The 12,846-nt window shown below is 37.7% G+C and overlaps 1 pseudogene; it reads right to left on the minus strand.

Annotated features, from left to right (window-relative positions):
* Window positions 1–10,773: 10,773 nt before the first annotated feature.
* On the minus strand, window positions 10,774–11,708 carry LOC103210620 (annotated as a pseudogene).
* Window positions 11,709–12,846: the final 1,138 nt, after the last annotated feature.

The following is a 12,846-nucleotide window of genomic DNA, read 5'->3' on the forward strand; positions in this document are numbered from 1 at the left end:
AGAAGGCTAGTGGTTCAAACCCACCAGCCACTCCTCGGAAGGAAGGTTGGGCAATCCTACTTCCGTAGTGATACTGCCTCGGAAACCCAAGGAGGGTCGCTATGTGTCGGGGCCAACTCGACGGCACATAACAACAACAACAACAACAAATTAACTTGGAGCAGAGCTACTGTATTTCACCCACACACTGATGAGTAAGGAAAAAACATGCTTGTTGTTGTAAACCTTTGGGTTTTGGGATAGCTTGTTATTCAGCCTATTTGCATCCATAGCTACCTAAAAAACCATGAACTCCTTTCATCCTTGCAACCAAGGTCATCACTCTCATTTTGGTTTGTTGTTATTTGCCATCCAGTTGGACCCGACTCATAGCAACCCCTCCTTGGGTTTCCAAGGCAGTAACACTATGGAAGTAGAATGCCCAACTTTCCTTCCAAGGAGTGGCTGGTGGGTTTGAACCTTCAGCCTTCTGGTTAGCAGCCAAGTGCCTTAGGCACTAAGCTACCAGAGCTCCTAAATTATGAGACCATAATTTTGGGCTTCCATACATTAACATCAAAACAGTGAGTATTTTATATCCCTGATGATTTGGGTATTTCCCTTTTCTGGTGTTCATTCTCCATTTTAATTGGCTACAGGTCTCTCAGGGAGAAATTTTGGAGGTAATTTTGCAATATATATTGCTTATACATTGTTGACTTCTTTCTTCAAATTAGTCAGCCTTCTCAATGAAGGAACCCTTGTCTATGAACTGGATAAAAGACCAAAATGTTATTATGGAAATGGGGCACCTGTTATCTCTGTTGATTAAATGTCAACACCTGGACTATACAGTGCCAGAATACTTTATTCCCACTGAGTCCAATTCCATGTAGCATTTCCCACTGTTATGTCTACCTTATAGATGACTGCTATAGCACAGCTATGCAAGGAGGCTGGTGTTCCCATCACTAATGCACTACCAGGCCCTTTAAGAGCTCTGCTTAAAGATTGGCCAAGCAGATTGAAAATCACTGACTTTTTTTATTTTTAATATTTCCTGAGATTTTTATTCCATCATTTTATATTAGAACACAGATTTTTGGACAGCTCAACATCATTGACTGTGGGTCACTATTCAATCTAGGCTGCAAATAACCCATCCAGTAAATTTTCACCCTACTTCCAAGTTCTTAAGACAACTTAATAAATTCTAACTCTTAGGACTGATAGTATATTGTACATTTTACCTGATTCTGTCTCATATTTATTTCCCTTTTCTCTAATACCTGTTGCCAAATTCAAGCCCCAGCAATCACTAATAGAAATTAACAGAATACTGCAATTCTTTTATGTTATCTTCTAGAAAAGAAATCCTTGTAGTCTTGCATTTGAGGCTATCCTGAAATCTAACTCTTTTTATATGCTTGGAAGCACTGAGAGGTGGAGAGTAGTAGGTTGTGAAGAGAATTTACATCTCATAGTGAAAATAGGTGAAGTTATTGAAATAATTTTATTCAAGGAAAAGTTAATTTTCTGATGGGGAGCTGTTTCCATCAGAGAAAAAAGATTCAGGCTGATTTTAGGGTACAAATTCTAAGTATCATCTTGTTTGCACAAATGATACAATCTCAAGTCAAATATCTCACTGATTTTTCCTTACTAATTTACTAACTTTAGTTAGTAACTTTCCTTATTAATTTAGTTTGCTTAACTTAGCACAAGAGACGTAGCACAGTGGTACATTAAACTAGCTTTCAAATCTATAACTTTAGCTATGCCTACCTTGCAACTTCATAAAATAATGGACAACTTTATGCAACATTCTTGACTCATAACTTGAATTGGGAGTTTAAAGGCTTAAGGTTCTCTTCATATTTTTGTGTATTCTCCAGGGCAGTCAGAAACAGTTAGCCTATAACTCAGTAATTCTTTTATTTTTTAAATGAGATTTTGTGTTTTAGAAATAACCTCAAATATTCATAAAATTTACAAGTACAGTACAAGTAACTTTTTTTTCCTGAACCATTAAGGAACCGGTTGCCCACATAATGTCTCATCATCCCCAAATATCTTAGTGTGTATTTCTTATAAACAAAGAGTTACTGTTACTTAATCACAATAAACCAAAAACCCAAACTCTCTGCCATCGAGTCAGATCTGACTCATAGCAATCCCTCCTTAGGATTCTTAGGTGGTATCATTATGGAAGTAGATTGCCCACTCTTCCTTCTGAGGAGTGGCTGCTGGGTAAAACCATCAAATCAGTGTGGTGGACTGACGTTAAGATGGCTCCCAATTATCTCTGCTACTTGGTATTTATGCCCTGTGTAATCCCTTCCTTTTGAGTGAACCAGATCTGTGACTTGCTCCTAACCAACAGAGTATGACAAAGGTGACAGAATGCCACATCCATGATTATACGGCATGTGGTTGTCCTTGCTGCTTTTGATGAAGCTAAAAGACATGCTGAGAGGCCCATGCAGCAAGGAACAGAGGACAATCTTCACCCAACAATCAGGTAGAAAACGATCTCCAGCCACAGTTAGTGAAAAACTGAGTCCTTCAGCTCAGTAGGTCACAAGGAACCGAATTCTGCTAACACTCACATGTGCCTGGAGGTGAATCCTTCCCTAAGCAAGCCATGAAATGAGACTGTAGCCTCAGTTGACATCTTGACTACAGCTTTCAGATGAGATAATAAAGCAGAAGAACCAGTCAAGTCATGCCCAGACTCTTGATCCACAAAAATCATAAGTTAATAGATGTTACGTTTAAGCTGTTAAGTTTGTAGCATTATTTACACAACAATAGATAACAAAAACAATCAAGAACTTAACAATGGTAATGTTGCTCTTAGGTGCTGTTGAATCAGTTCAAATTCATAGTGACCCTATGTATAACAGAAGAAACACCGCCAGGTCCTGCGCCATCCTCACAGTTGTTGCTATGCTTGAGCCCATTGTCACAGCCACTCTGTCAGTTCATCTTATTGAGGGTCTTCTTTTTTGCTAACCCTCCACTTTACCAAGCGTGATGACTCCAGGGAAAAGTCTCTCCTAATAATATACAACAGTATTAACACAGATACATTATTGTATCTGTGAACAATTATTGTTAGTTATTGTTAGTTGCCATAGACTTGATTTCAACTCATGGTGACCCTTTGTATGCAGAGTAGAAATGCTTCATAGAACCCGGCAGTGTTTCATAAAACCGGGCAGTGTTTCATTCTGTTGTACATAAGGTCACTACTAGTTGGAGACTACCTAACAACAAAGATAAGTGCCTGATGGTAGACCTGCTGTTGTTGATTTTGCCATATCCTTTGTCATAGAGTGAAAACTCAGACTTCATTAAAATAAAAGCAAGGAAAATTATTGATATTTAAAATAGTTCAACCTAGCATAGATCTCAGTGTGAAACCAATACTCCAAAGAACTGATTCTGATAAGCCCTTTCAAAAGCAAAAGTGTATGTATGAGGAGCTAGCCTAAACATTCTGATTGTCAATGTCTGAGAGGTAGGTTATGGAAAAGTACAAAGTACTATAAGGACCTAAGAATCTCAGAAAAAGGATATTTGAGGGGGGATAAGTGGCCTCTCATATAGAGTGACTATGATTTGGAATTGACTTGACTATAGTGGGTTTGGGTTTTTATTTCGTTTTTGGTTTTGGTTTTAAGAGTGTCATTTGAGAATCAGCTTACCTACCAATGTCACATGCTTTCTGGAATATATGTGCAAGTAAAGAAAATTGTTACAGCAATCTTGACCTAGTTAACAATGCTTGACTAGTTAGCAAACTTTCTGAGAATTGCAAAGCAAGAATAACTTTTGAAAAGAGTTAAGCTGATAAAATGTAATAGTCCTAAGTGTCAGCTAGAAGCCTCAGGCATGTCAAGTGCTTAGAATTTTAGAGTATTCTTTTGTCATTCACTAGAGAATATAGGAGCTCTGGTAGCATAGTGATTAAGGTACTTGACTGCTAATCAGAGAGCTGGTGGTTCAAACCCACCAGTCCCTCCTCGGAAGGAAGTTTGGGCAATCTACTTCCATAGTGATACTTCCTTGGAAACCCAAGGAGGGGTCGCTATGAGTCGGGGCCGACTCAACGGCACATAACAACAACAACAGATAATATGAAAGGAAGGAATGACAGTGGTAGGAAAAGAAGTGGAAGCAATATAGCAGAAACATTTAGAAATATTTAAATGGAAGTTTACTTTGTCCCATAACAATTGTTGTTCTCACTATTGTTGTTGTTAAGGGCCGTGGAGTTGGATCCGACCCATAGCGACCCCTCCTTGGGTTTCTGAGGCAGTATCACTATGGGAATAGATTGCCCAACCTTCCTTCCGAGGAGTGGCTGGTGGGTTTGAACCTCCAGCCTTCTGTTTAGCAGTCAAATGCCTTAGGCACTATGATACCAGAGCTCTTGTTGTCACTATCAGGTGGCAAGAAGTTGATATTCAACCCTTTCAGGAGCTCTTGTTGTTTTCAGAATTCTCTTCTTGTTTTTAGTTTTCAAGAATTTTATCAGCATATGTCCTGGAGTTGATCTTTCTGTGTTCCTTTTAGTTGAAGTTCATGTTTTTGTTGTTAGGTGCTGTCATGTCAGCTCCAACACATAGCGTTCCTATCTACAACAAAACAACACACTGCTTGGTCCTGCACCATACTCACAATCCCTGCTATGCTTTACCCATCTCCTTCTCCAGGGAATAGTCCCTTCTTGCAGGACCAAAATAGGTGAAATGGAGTCCAGTCATTCTCACTTAAAAGGAGTGTTACAGCTACACTTTTTCCAGGGGAAAGTTATTCATTTTTCTGGCAGTCCATGGTGTTTTTGCCAAAGTCACAATTCAAAGGCATCAAATGTTCTTCAGTCTTCCTTATTCATTGTTCAGCTTTCACATGGATAGGAGACAATTGAAAATACTTGAGTAAGGCACACTTTAGTCTTCAAAGTGACATCTTTGCTCTTTAACACTTTAAATAGGTCTTTTGCAGCAGATTCGCCTAGTGCAATATGACATCAGTGCTGTTTCCATTGGTGTTGATAGTGGAACCAAGTAAAATAAAATCCCTGACAACTTCAAACTTATCTCTGTTTATCATGATGTTTCTTATTGGTCCAGTTGTGAATATTTTCATTTTCTTTATGTTGAGTTGTAACCCATACTGAGCACTTCATCAGTGATCTTCATCAGTAAGTGCTTAAAGTTATCTTGACTTGCCGCAAGTAAGGTTGTGTCATCTGCATATTGCAGGTTGTTAATGGTTCATCTTCCAACCCTGATGTCGTGTTCTTCTTCATATAATCCAGCTTCTTGGGTAATTTGCTCAACATACAGATTGAATAAGTATGGTGAAAGGATACAAGCCTGACACACACTCTTCCTGATTTTAAACCATGCAGTATCTCTTTCTTCTATTCAAACAACAGCCTCTTGGTCTATATATAAGTTCCTCATGAGCATAATTAAGTGTTCTGGAATTCCTATTCTTCCCAATGTTACCCATAATTTGTTATGATCCACACAGTCAAATGTCTTTGCATATTCGATAAAGAACAGGCAAACATTTTTCTGTATATTCCCTTTCAACCAAGAAATACCTGACATCAACAATGATATCTCTTGTACCATGTCCTCTTCTGAATCCAGCTTGAATTTCTGGAAGTTCCCTCTCAATATACTGCTGCAACTGCTTTTGATTTATTTTCAGCAAAATTTTACTTGCATGTGTCATTAATGATATATTTTTTGATAATTTCCACATTCTGTTGGATCACTTTTCTTTGGAATGGGCACTAATATTGATCTCTTCCGGTCAATTGGTCAGGCAGGTGTTTACCAAATTTCTTGGCAGAAAGAGTAAGTGCTTCTAGTGGTACATCCATTTGTTGAAACATCTCAATGGATATTCTGTCAATTCCTGGAAACTTGTTCTTTACCAATTAAATATTTTGCCCATAGATGTTAGTGAGTTTATTCTCCCATCATCTGTACCATCCTCACTCTCCCTCTCCCCACTTCTGGATTCACTCCAACTCTCCAATATCCTGGTAGCATGGTGCCTAAAGCACTTGACTGCTAACCAGAAGGCTGGTGGTTCAAACCCACCAGCCACTCCTCGGAAGGAAGGTTGGGCAATCTACTTCAGTAGTGATACTGCCTTGAAAACTCAAGGAGGGGTTGCTATGATACGGGTCGACTCGATGGCACATAACAACAACAACAACAACATCTGGAGTTCTGAGATCTCAGTCTGTGCTGATTCTTATTTATTGCTCATGGGTTAATTGCTGGGGTAGTAACCCTTTGAAATTTTCTGTTCAGCTCTTTTATTTCATCATTTCCTCAATTGACTTTAGCTACTCTTCATTCAGGGACAAGTTTCAGAGTCTCTTGTGGCATCCATTTTGGTCTTTTCTTCCTTTCCTGTCTTTGTAAGGACCATTTGGTTTCTTCATGTGTGATGTGCTTGATGTCATGCCACAACTTGTCTGGTCTTCAGTCATTGGTGTTCAATGTGTCAAATCTATTCTTCAGAGGTTTGTTTACCCTCCTGTATTTGCAAGTTGGTTCTCTATGCGAGTCTGTGATATTGTCTCTGATTATCTCTTGGAAAAATTATTTTTGTGTCTTTATTGTTGTCATGATACTCTGAGATTTCTTAATTGAATCCCAAATTTCCATTTGAGTTTGTTCTTTTTTCTTTGCTATTTTCTCTTACATTTCTTGACACTTGATAAGTTTTATTATTTTGTCTTCTAGTTCATTTGTTCTGTCTTAAGTCTGTTCAGCTCTACTGTTGAGTAATTCTCATGCCTTTTTTAATGCAATTGCTTTATTCTTTGGCTCCACTAGTTCTCTCTTTTATTATTATTATTATTTTGATGTTTTCAATTTTCTTGTTGATCATTTTGTTCTTCTGTTTGTTGTTTATTTCTGCTAGTTTGTTTTCTGTGTGCTTTTTTGCTTTCTTTAAATATATTTAATAGTCCTGATTAAAAATTAAAAAAAAAAACCAACTCATTTCTGTCATGTCAGATCCGACTCATAATGACCCCTCCTTGGGTTTCCAAAGTAGTATCACTACGGAAGTAGATTACCCAATCTTCATTCTGAGGAGTCCCTGGTGAATTTGAGCCACCAGCCTCCTGGTTAGCAGTTGAATGGTTAAAGTATTTGGTTGCTAACCAAATGACTGGTGGTCATAGCCATTCTGTTAGAGAAAGATGAGGTAGCCTGCTTCTCTAACGATACACAACCTTGGAAACCCTATGGGGCAATTCTACTGTGTCCTGTAGGGTCACTGTAAGTCAGAATCAACTCTATACCAATTGATTTTGGTTTTTCTATTTTTGTGATGTGCGTTTTACTGTTTAATTTGGACCACATTGTAATTATTTTATTTTTTAAACTAAATTTTGTATTCTATTTCTTGTGGGAAAATTTTCTGATTGGGTTCCCTGAAGGGGCAGCAGCCAAGCATCCAGCTGCCAACCAAAAGACAAGGGCCCTTATCCACCACCATCTGCTCTGGGAGAAAAATGTGACAGCCCTTGTTTGCCAGGACTTACATCCATGGAAAACCAACAGGGCAGCTCCATTCCGCCTCATAGGATCTCTGTGCTTCAGAATCAACCCAGGAGCACTGGGTCTGGCAACTTCTTCTAAGAATCACTAAAGACCACTCTTACCCTTTTTTATTTTTTTCAGCTCTGACTCAGAAGTTCTAGATTCTTGCTCTGTGGGATTGCATATATGTATGTGTGTGGGGTGGTGGTTTAGCTGGTCGTGGATGCTGATGTAAGTGATGGGGTATGACTTTCCTATGGCAAAGGTGGGAGGCTCTGTGTGTCTTTCTCTCATGGGCACCACTGTAAAGCTCTCCCATGGTGCCCTTTTTTATGCAGAGAACTAACCATTTCCCTTTGTGTTGCCCATTCATCTCATGTATTCCCCTTGCCTTACTGTTCCTGCAGTTCCTCCCAATCCAATTCCTATCCATCTTATGCCTCAATGAGATTCAGCAACACTTTCTGCTCCAGTCTTCCCTCACCACATCCCCTTGGCACAGCTCACTAAGTTCCATGGCCAATCTGTGCCATCTTAAAAATCAGACTACAGTTTTCTCAGAATAGCTGTGTTTCTGTATTCCCTGTTTGGAGTGTTACCCAGCCCTGCCCAAAATGGCTGTGATGAGCGAGTGCTCCAGAAATTAGCAAGAAGGTTCTTCCAGCATCTGTGCCATCCTTGCTCCACTTCTCCACCACTTCTGGATTCACTCCAATTCTCCAATATCCCACCTGCTATCTGGAGTTCTGAGATCTCAGTCTATACTTATTCTTATTCATATTTCACTGGGTTATTGCTGGGGGAGTAAATGGACCATTCCCTCACCATCTTGCTCTATCCTGCCTTTTATTAAGTGAAAGAGCCATATCTGAAAGACTGAGTATTGTATGATTGTATTCTTAAGAAAGTATGTAAAAGGAAAAGCTATAGGGAAAGAGTAGTGGTTTGTGAGTGGGGAGCGATTTATTACAAAGGAGACACATAAGGGAACTTTTAGGATAATACAACTGTTTTGTATTGTGCTGAATCATTGAATACATGACTACACATTTGTTGAAACCTATAGAAGTATACGTCACTATCAGTGGGGTACAGATTTTTATAAAGAACACCACAGAAGTGAAGTGCCATTTCCATCCTATCATAGCAGGGATACATCATCTCTACATGGCATTACTGATGATATTATTGTTAATCACTGGGTTAAGGGAGCTTTAAAGGGAGCTTTTCTCCACTGAAAAGTTATAGTTCTTCTTTTTTCATTCTCTATTCTTTAGAAGCAATCATTTAAATTCAGCCAACCGTTATGGTCTGAGGGTTTTCTTTACTGTAGTAGTCCATTTCTCTAAAGTTACATTTATCCCTTTCTCATTTCCCCTTTATTTCTGAATAAAGCTTTTCTGTATTAAATTCTGGATTTTTTTTTTTTTATTTGACATCTGTGTATATAAGATTAAGTTAGACAAAAGATACCTTAAATATTAAAAATGTTCAAATAGATAACATCACATAATTTTTATGTGTGTATGTGTGGAACATTTGAAATATTTCTGGTAATTTTGAAAGTTATTTAGAATTCTTTCCAAACTGAATATACCAACATCTATTCATTAGTGTCAAAAACTAATAGCTAGTACCAGATGACCTATTATTTTCCAAAGAGTAGATCTGGATTGCAGTTGATTCTTATTCAGGATAACACATGATTTTCCTTGCAATAATTTGCTTTGATCTTGACCATACCAGAAGACTTGCCAGAAGTCCAACTGATCTCTTGTTTTCCTTATAAGTCTTCATTTTTTTCACCTACATATTTCCATGTCAAATTCTTACCACAGTAATTCAACACCAAATACTCACAAATCCATTGATTCGTTCTCATAAATTGTAACTATTTTTATGACAAGGTTTTACATTTTGGTTGTGATTCTTAGAACCAAGTTTTAGCACCTTGAAATCCTAATGATACAGATTTTGAGCACATCTGAAATTATATCAATAAAAAATATTCTTAATGTCTGTTGAAGTAATCAAGTTGCTTTCCAGAAATATAAATTATTTCTTTGTCATACTGATTTTTGCACACTTTCAAAAGACATTCCTGGCTATTTCAATTTATGCATAGACTGTGATTCATTATTAATATCAACTCTTTGTTCTCTCACTGACTCAGAAGACTCATGCTGATGTTATTGAAATGGAATATTAAGAAATTTATTCATCCTTTTTCCTCCTTATTGACTTTAATATTTAATGACAAATTTATTAAAAATTAAGACATTCAACACTTGTTAAATATGAATTATAATGCATTTTAGAAGCAGTAGTATCTATATAAGTTGAATATGATAAATACATGAGGAGCTCTGGTAGCATAGTGCCTAAGGCACTTGACTGGCTCATCAGAAGGCTGGCGGTTCAAACCCACCAGCCACTCCTCGGAAGAAAGTTTGGGCAATCCTACTTCTGTAGTGATACTGCCCAAGGAGGGGTCGCTATGAGTTGGGGCCGACTCGACGGCAAACAACAACAAACAACAACATGAGACTTATAATTCTCTTAAAGCATGAGTGCTTCCCAGTGAATGTTCACTGTAGCCATGCTGTCCACCTGGATGGACCAAACTCACAGTGTGATGAGATGTTTCCCAGGCAACACTCCTAGGAAGCATATTGATGAATTATTATCATGAACTAATGAATTTATAACTTATTAATTCATTTTAATACTTAACATAGTTACTATTTTATTATGGAATATATAATATATATACTTTAATATATTTTACAAACAGTGTCCACACAGGTACATAGAAGCTGAATATCACCATTTTCTAAAACCATCATTGAGAATATAAGAAATACCGTATTTTGCAAAAGGAACATCTAACATGAAATTATGCATGAATTTGGGTAAATTAATGAGACAAAACATGAATTTTTAGAGAACCTTTAAATAAACTAACTCTAAGTGCTAAACTAGGAGCTCTGGTAGCATAGTGCCAAGGCACTGGACTGCTAACCTGGAGGCTGGCGGTTCAAACCCACCAGTCACTCCTCGGAAGGAAGGTTGGGCAATCCTACTTCCGTAGTGATAACTGCCTCGGAAACCCAAGGAGGGGTCGCTAGGAGTCGGGGCTGACTCGATGGCAAACAACAACAACAACAACAAGTGCTAAACAATTTCATTTGATGTTTATCGTCTTTTACTTGGAACTGAAGATTATCCTTACCAAGTTACCTAATTCTCCTATCACATCCTTATTCCTAAGGGTATAGATGAAGGGGTTGAGGGTAGGAGTTACAACTCCATAGAAGAGAACCATGAATTTAGGCTGGTCCTTTGTGATGGAAGAAGAAGGCTGAAGGTATATGCTAATGGCTGGGCCATAAAATAAGAAAACTACAAGAGGTGGGAAGAACATGTCCCCATGGCCATTTCCTTCACTCAGAAGATTTCATCTTCAACAGAGCACGTCTAACACAAGCATAAGAAGCAAGAATTAAGCAGAGGGGAACAGCTAACGTAAAAATGCACACCACAGAGAGTGTGAGCTCTTTAGCACTATTTTCATCATAGGCAGTCTTTATCAAAACAGGAATCTCACACAGCAAGTGATCCCATTTGTTGAGACCATAGAGTGGCAGTTGTAATGTAACAGTGCTTTCTAAGGCAGTAGAGGTCATTCCACTCAAGGACATAATGGATACTAGTAAGATGCAGGTTTGCTGATTCATGATGAGAGTGTAGTGGAGAGGCCTACAGATGACCACATAGCTATCCAAAGACATAATAGCCAAGAGCAGACATTCTGTGATGCCCATAATGTGCAAGAAATAAAGCTGTACCACACAACCTCTGTAGCTGATTGTCTTCTTAGAGCTTCCTAGGTTAAACAGCAACTGAGGGACAATACCTGTGGTATAACATGTTCAAAAAGGAGAAATTGGTGAAGAAAAATTACATGGAGCTGTGAAAACGGGGCTCTAACTTGGACACCAGAATAATGGTAATGTTTCCCATCAAGGCCAAAGGATATATAATCAAAAGAATAACAAAGAGAGAAAACTCCGGCCAAGAATGGTCACTGAAGCCTAGTAGAATAAATTTGTAAGGATGGCTTTCATTAATTAGTACCATTATCTTCAGTTTGCTTAATCTATAACCTGAAAGTGGTAATGAAGACATAATGAATTATCAAAATAGCAAAACGTGATTATGCATTTATCATCCATTCATAGAAAATGAAGTATAGTAATTTGAGGACAAAAAGACATAAAGTATCTGTCATCAGATGATCTACTTTCCCCTCATTACACCACAAACTAAAGGCAGTCACTTTAACCATTCTTAAACTGAATTTCATCCTTTATATAGTAAGATGCCAGTGATTATCTCCTTTGGTTGTGGTGAATATCAAATGAAAATAATTGTGAAAGTGTTTTGGAAATTCACACATAATGATTTTTAACCTTTGGTTTGCATAATAATCAGCTGAGGAGACTGTTAAAAATGAAAGCTACTGTTTCTATATCCAAGTGTCTGTTAGAGTTGCTGTGGCATGGGGCCCAGGAATCACAATGACTCATTTAGAGAAATACTGCTACAAAGCAGGGTCACAAAGGGTAAAAATATTGAGGAATTTACTTGATGGCACACAATAACAACAACATAGTAAAGGAAGAGGAAGGACAATGACAACAACATAGCAAAGGAAGAAGAAGGAAAATCCTGGAACTATAAGAAGCATCAAGATAGACGTATCCAGCCCCACTATTTAGTTGAATATTAAGTTGTCTCTATGTGGAACTGAGCAAGAAATAAACAGTTTTAGCTTCAGTTTCTTTAATCATAAATTGAGAGAGTTGAGTAGGCTCAAGAATTTGTTTTGTATTTTTTCTCCAAGACCATTGAATTCAAACTTCATCTATTTTACTTTTGAGGGAATATTTTAACTATATTCATAGGAATATATAGGATAAAAATCCTATATTTCATAGGATTTTCATTTGTGGAGTGGACTTATGAACCTTTTTTGGACACTTATCCATGACCCACTGATCATTCAAAACTACAAAATATATTTGTAAATCCAGGGAATGTCAGGAAAAATTTCTGTATCCTAATTTAGGCTCAGAGACCTACTACAGTCCAGAAATTATTTCAATTTTTTTTTGTTGTTGTTGTTAAAAGATACTCTGATGCAAGAAAATTAACTAGCTGAGTAAAGGAGCCCTTTGAGAAAAACTAGTTGGGTAATGAGGTTTTTTTAAATTAT

Source organism: Orycteropus afer, unplaced genomic scaffold (assembly GCF_000298275.1).
Source record: "Orycteropus afer afer isolate SDZICR_OR568_19922 unplaced genomic scaffold, OryAfe1.0 scaffold00632, whole genome shotgun sequence".
Lineage (NCBI taxonomy): Eukaryota > Metazoa > Chordata > Mammalia > Tubulidentata > Orycteropodidae > Orycteropus > Orycteropus afer.